Below are 7,123 nucleotides of genomic sequence, written 5' to 3'. Positions count from 1 at the left end.
CTGGGGGACCTGAGAAAATACCATTCCAACACAATTTTTTCCATGCAGGAATTCTCTAACTGGCTGTAAATGAAATGGTATTAATGAAAATGGCCCAAAATAAAAATTCAAAGTCGTTATTTTGAACATCTTAATGATTTAGGATTACTAAGCAATTTGCACAACTTAATTGGAGGCAGTAAGTTAAATGCAGTTTTCTACTGCTAAATCAAGCCAAGCCTTTTGGTCAGGAAGAATTCACAAATACCTGTAGCAAGCACATACCTGCCCTGCAGTCCTGATGTTGTCTCCAGTCCTGAAATATCTAGCAGTTGAAGCAGAAGTGACATGGCAGTGCCGTACTTACTGAAAATTACTGCCTAGGTAGGTTTGTCCAAAGTTTCCCAGTGAAACTGCTGACCATCCTATAATCCAACTATGTTTGCATTAAATCCTAAATCCGCCTTCATTATTGGAAAAAGAAGAAATCCTTCCTTTTTCTTCTGGACAGAAATTAAAGCTTACCTTGTAAACACCAGTGAGGATTTATTGTCTAAATGAGTTCTTCCTGTGGTGAAATTCTCAAAGACCTGCCTGTCAATACTAATGAAATCAACCCATCTTTCTTCTTTTGACCAGTGACTTTAAATTCCTAATTGAGTCCTTACGGCCATGTACCATGCCTGACCAGTCAAAACTCCTATCTCTAATGAGTTTAGACCATCACAAACTTTGAAAAAGGGTACAGTAGCTACCTCTGAACTTGGTGAAGGCAATAAAGTTGAAAAAAAAAAGCTAAAATAAATCTGCTTACTTTATCGGACTGAAACAATTCTTGATATTCCTAACATGAATCTCACAGATATTTCAAAGGTAAAATACAGATGACTCATTGCAAGATTCCTTATCAGAAAGCTAATATTCTGTGCTAAAGCAATGGAGCAATTTTTACACCTGAGTAATATAAGTGGGCAGTGAGAACACCTACAAATCAAGAATATTTTCTTAAGCAGATGTCTTCTGATTAAGGTAGAGATTACACTATTTTCTGGCTTCACTTACTATACCTAAGTATAAATGTAATGTGAGGGTATCTGATTTACAGTTATTTGGGTCTGTAATTAACACCCCCTCCAGCGAAGGATTAATATATCAGAAGAAAATGAAAACACTCTCTTGGTGATGTAGGTCATTTGAAATAGAATGATTTTTCCAAGCTGCCAAACTCCTTATTCCATATGTTGCTATTACAAAAGCATGTATAATGTGAATCAGAGAAAGAAAAGGAGGGTTGTATTCACATCCAGACTTCTAACTGTTACCATTTAAAAGGGCCATGAGGTACCTGTAGGTACAACTCATTCTTTTTCTGCCAGTGCATTTAGCGGTTTATTCATCTTGGGGAGAGTTTATTTGTTATTTTGCAGGTTGGACTGCGCTGGAACTTTGCGGGTTGCTGTTCTGAGTGGAGTTTGATTTCCTGCTGTCTCTCTTCATCACCTCTCTCCTTTTGTAGATTCCCCTGCCATTCTCCCGCTTGTATCTCTGAACAGTGGGCATGCTTTTCATTTTAAAAATTACTCCTACTGTGAGCTCACTTAACAGGATTGAACATTCGTGATTTTGCTCTTCAGCAGGTCTTTCCGCTTTTGAAGAAAGAGTTCAGGGCTAGCCACTGTGATCTGGCCATTGCTGCTTCCCTCCAAAATGAACTTCATTTTTCCCTGCTGCCTCCTTGTCTCATCGGTTTTGAGAAGTGCCACTGTTTCTGGTAGGCTGTACACGCAGATATTTGTTTTGCCTTTTAATTCTGACTCTCCACCCAAGAGATGCCCTGGGCCTGGTAGCCAGCAGCACTGGGACGTCACATTGGGGGTCCTGTGCAGCAGAGTCTTTCCAGGCTTGGGACTCCCATGGAGACAATGATGTAACTAGTTTTGGGGTTTCTGAACCCAGGACCTGGGTGCTCCCTCTGCGAGGGAGCCTGCTTCTGACAACCCCTGTGGTGGCACTTCTTGCCAGGTGTTGCATTGTAGACATGCCCTAAAACACCATGCACTGCTGGTCTTAAGAAGCAGTATCACTTCTCAAAGGACAGTTTGTGGTCATTCCTCATTGCATTATATCAGGCAGTGAGAGCTGGCAAAATTGCTATTGTTTGCTCTACGACCTACCTATTCAGTACCATGCTCGTGGTAACCGCAGCCTGGTAAAGCACCTTAGTCCTCTGTGACTAAATTTTATTCTTTTGGTCCTTTCTTCATTCACTGTAGAGTCCAGCACATTCCTTAGTCAATGCTCTGTTGTCCTCCTCAGCCTAACATGCTTACATAGGATGATGTGTTTGAGGCACTGCATCTCGTGAAAGAAATATTGGAGCCTTGGAGCAGAGATATTATCCTTTCACCCCACCTTTTACTTATTGCATGGCAATGCTATTTCCATGGGGGTATTGCACTGTTTTTTTTAAAATGCAGGAATGTGGGTTTCATTTCACAGTTCAGAGTCAGGAACATGATCCTGGGAAAGCAGAGGTCTCACAGGGAGTGCAATGCACAGAGATCACTGTGATTAAGCAGGTTTCAATCCTGTGTATCGAGAGCTCTGAACTGTTATGCCCAAGTCCTGAATAGGAAATTAAAATTATGGTAGCACTATGCCAAGTGGAACACTTTAATTCTTTTAAATATCCTCCTAGTGTACCTGTGCATTTCCCTTCTTTATGAAACAGAAAGCTTTTCTGACAATTAGGAAAGTGAAGAAAAATTAGAATGTGGAAGATGAAGGATAACAGAAGAAACCTCAAAGGGATAATAGTTTATCCCTTTTCATCCTCACAGAGTAATATGTTCCCTAGTGATGAAGGTGAGGGATTGTTATTGCCCTCATTTGCACAAACCTAGGTGGAATAGCATGGGTAAAGGCTTCTTGCACAGCCGTAGAGAGGCATGAGTTCAGGGCTTTCTGAAACATGCTTAGACAGCACCTCTTCTAAATAATGTTCTTTATGGGAAGAGAATTGTCAGCTACATTACCAAGTACCACATGGTACAGTGGAAAGAAATAAACTGGGAACTGTGAATTACATGTTACTCGTCACCTCCAGGCCACGTATTCAGGCAGTTCTTTAGCTTATCCATTGGTTTCTGAAAGGTCAAAATTAAGCTGGATGTTTCCACCCCCTTTACAGTAATATTACAAATTTTGGTGCGATTTAAGGGGATCTCGCCCTGCTTTCTGCAGGCTTAGGATGCAAAATGACAATATTTTGTCTCTTATATGCCAATTACATTAAAAGTAACATTGGTGTAGCGGCACTATTTTTGAAACCTTCTGCTAGAAGGTCTCAGGACTACAGACTCAGTTATCAGGCTTTTACATTACCCAGGAGAAAGTATCTACAAAGCCAGAGGTAAGAGTTGTATTAGGGACAAGATCAGAAGAAGAAAAGACTCTACTCTTCGTTGCATTCTCAGCTGCTGACTTTAAGCAGCACCCACGCTAAGGGATCGCTCCCTGGGGCTCTATGGTGTGTGGGAGCAAGAAAGATGTCTGAGGATACACACTTCATAGAAATAGCAAGGAGGGATTTGGGACTCCAACTATAATGAGCTGAACTCACCTTTGTTACACCAGTACAACTTCCTCGGATCTCAACAGGTTGCACAGGTGTAACAGGAAGCTGAGCGTTGCACTTTGCACGTTAGCACCAAAATTTGTTGCTCCAAAAGGAACCTGTGGGAAGTGATGATTAGACAAGGTATAAAGCTTATTTTGAAAAGGAGGGATTTTTGAAAGCTAGGCTAGAGGTTCCGACAAATAAGAGTGGTATCCAGATGCAATAGCTATAGAAAGATAAAGAAGAGTTGAAGATGTGATAAAAGAAGAGAGATGTACAGTAGAAAGCTGACTCCTAGCATAGTGCCACGTGAGGAGGCTAAGAATACTTTACTGCACAATTAAAGTTACAAAGGATAAGGCAAAAGTAGCTTAGTGTGCTTCAGGTCAAAGCTAAAGGTGGTGTCCATGATCACAAATGATATCACTTCTCCATGGAAATAAGATTTAGTGGAGACTTTTAATAGGTCTGCTCTGGAGCATTCTGCTAAAATAACCACATAAAAATCAGGTTGTCCTGGTTTTTTCAGAGGTGCTCTTGTCTTTTTACAGAAAAGCCCTCCTTGTCCTTCTTCAAATTGTTATTGTCTGTCATTGGCCACTGCCATTTAAAAAGCAGTTTGTTTCTCTTAAGTGCTTTTTGTTCCCAAAGCTCCTTGAACCTAAAAGAAATGGAGGCCTTTAGAAAGCTAATGGAAGTTTCAGGTGCTCAACACCTGCGAAGGGAAGGCTCTGGTTTTCTAGTTTCTCTCCACTCCCTTTTAAGCTATCTTTAATAAAAACATAATGTTGAATTGTTCACACTAATGTACACATACAGCACTCTGGTTCAGCCATGGTTCTCGTCTTCTGTTTCTGATGTTTGTGACACAGCCCTTTATTTCTTTTTCAGAAAGCTGAGAGGTAAGAGCGAGACTTTCTGTAACAACACAGAAAAGACAGGAATGTTAAAAGCTGTACAACAGATTCAAAATAGACAGTCACCTGATGCCTGTTCCATTCCTGGATTTATGCTGAAATATGGGGGAGAGTGCCAATGCATTCGTTGAATGCATAAAATCTGTGAGGCTGTCTGTCAGGTGAGAATCAGTCAGGAAGCCTGGAGCAAGGATACCCATAATTATGCCGTCAAAAGGCTTGCAATAAGCAGCAGAATATTTTATTTGCCATCAATCCTACAAAAAGTCTTTTATAACATCTGTGTCAGCAGATTCCAGGTCCCAAGAGATGCCACTTTTTGAAAGCAGCAGAGAACGCAGTAAGGGTTTGTGGTGTATTTGCCAAGTACATTCCGTGGAAAACCTCACTGGTTTAATGAAGTTATAGGTGGCAGAGGACATCTCAGTTTTGCCGTTGTTTGAGGCATTGTTTCTCAAGGTGAGTTGGATTTGCACATTGATTGATGCTCAGTTAATTTTCATTGTTGGTGACTCCCGTTTCCTATTACTTGTGCTTCAATAGCAGCTAAACCCTCTGGTCAGCCCCCTCTCACCCCAGTACTCTTCAGCCACCTCCCAGTTGACACTGGGAAAGGACGTGATGGTGGGGCACTGCACCCCCAGATAGCAGAGACCTGAGCCAAAACTTCCACACAGGGATGCTGTCAGTATTTACCAGTGAAGGTTGTTCCCGTGAGGTGCAGCACCATGGCATACCTACATCACCTCCGGGTACAAGCCAGCTTGCATCTGACGAGCGTGCATCCCTCTGTACATCGCAGCCTTTTGCATGTCCAGTTCAGGAACTAGCTCAAAGGAAGCCAGTATTTCCAAATTAGCCATGCCTGCTGAGATGCTTTACCAGAGTGGAGCGGTCTAATATAGCCACCACGAAACAGCCAGAAAGTCCAGTTACTGATGCTATTTACCGGAACGTTGGTTTTGGCCCAGAAGACTGTTTGTTGCCTCTTCTCTCTCTGATATTGCAAGGTGCATCCATATTAGTGAATAAGGATCGTTCTCTGGCCCTGAGGTCCACTGGCCCAGCACCGCCATCATCCATATGGCTAAATGCCTTTTCAAAACAGGGGCCACATCTGGCCTGCAGTCGGGCAGGTCCTTAGCCTGTGCTAACCCTCAGGCTGTGTCCGAAACCTGGCAAGGATGCTAACCGGCACAAGCCAAAACCACGTCAGGGACCTTGCTGTGCAACTTCCAGTATGGATGATCCCAGGCCAACACGCAGACCCATGCCCTGCCCTGGTCCACTGGCATAGACAAAGCCATATAACGTCACTTTGCAAACCTTCTGGCTCTGCTGTGCTCATACATAACAGTAGCTTGAAAGTCTGAACTTTTCATTTTGGTGACTGTAAATCAAAGCATCCCACCTGATCTCGAAGAAGTTGAAAGAGGTTGGAAAACGCAGCTTACCATTTGTATTCAACTTGTATCTCTTTTAATTTATTTCTCCTGCCTTGATAAACCACTCTGAGGTCAATAGTATCTAATTCAGCTAAACTGTGTCATAAAACATCTCTTATGACAATTTGTAGTTACGATGCAATTATCTTAATTTTGTCTCTGATGAGGCTCTTTCATCGATCGAGGTTTTGATCGACTGTATCTGTGCCTAAAAGAAAAAAAACGTGGCCGTGCCTTGCTGAAGCTCTTTTCACTGGCTGTTTCATATGGTGCCTGCTCACTGGAGCTCTGTAAGTGATATGTGAAGCAAAAGATTCTGCTTGTCAGCCTGCTTCACAGATCCACTGAAAATAAACACATCAGACACTGAGCTGAGCTAATGGCACACTCGCTTCTGGTTGCTCATTTTTGTTTCGGGTTAATGTCATGCCCCTGCATGTACCATCTGGAGAGGGGAAAGAAAGATTTAATCAAAAATTAAAATAGCTGGTTTAGGTTTAAGTTTTTCTTTTGTACTATGAAGTGCAGGAAGGGAAAATGAAAGGGTGTCATTTACTGTGACCATTGAATAGAATAAGAGCTGTGAATGCCAGCAGGTCTGCTTCTCACCCATGAATCCGGTGCTTCATTTGTTTGGGGGAAGAAGCTTTGCACACCTTTCCAGTGAACCTCAGCAATGCTTCTTGGTATAAACAATAGCTCATATTGTTGAGAAGGCTTATCGAGAAAGTTATGTCAGTAATGATGGGGATTTTCAGCTGGCGATCTCCAGGATTTGTGAAGCATTTGCTGCCCATAAATGTGTGCTGATAAGCTGCTTGCTGATTAGAATATTCTGTTTGCAGTGCAATCGGGCTCCCGTTTCTCTGACAGGTCTCCTCTGCATCTTAAAAATACCACTAGCACATCAACAGCTTATCACAAGAAGCTGTATGAATTCAGAACATGATTCTTTCGCAAGATCGTTCAGGTTAGGTGTCAGCATAGACTGAAAAAACAAGGCGCTAGCAAGAGGTGAACATAACAAGCATATCTCATAATCTTTCAGTGTTACAGCCCTCATTCTCTCATTCCTGCGTTTTTTGAATATTTGTAGCCTTCACTGTCCTGGTGTCTGCTTTTGACTGTAGGCTCCTCAGGGCAAGTGCGTCTTTGTGTCAGTA

The sequence above is a fragment of the Harpia harpyja genome, chromosome 23, assembly GCF_026419915.1.
Source record: "Harpia harpyja isolate bHarHar1 chromosome 23, bHarHar1 primary haplotype, whole genome shotgun sequence".
Taxonomy (NCBI): Eukaryota; Metazoa; Chordata; class Aves; order Accipitriformes; family Accipitridae; genus Harpia; species Harpia harpyja.
Note: the sequence above shows the minus strand (reverse complement) of the source record.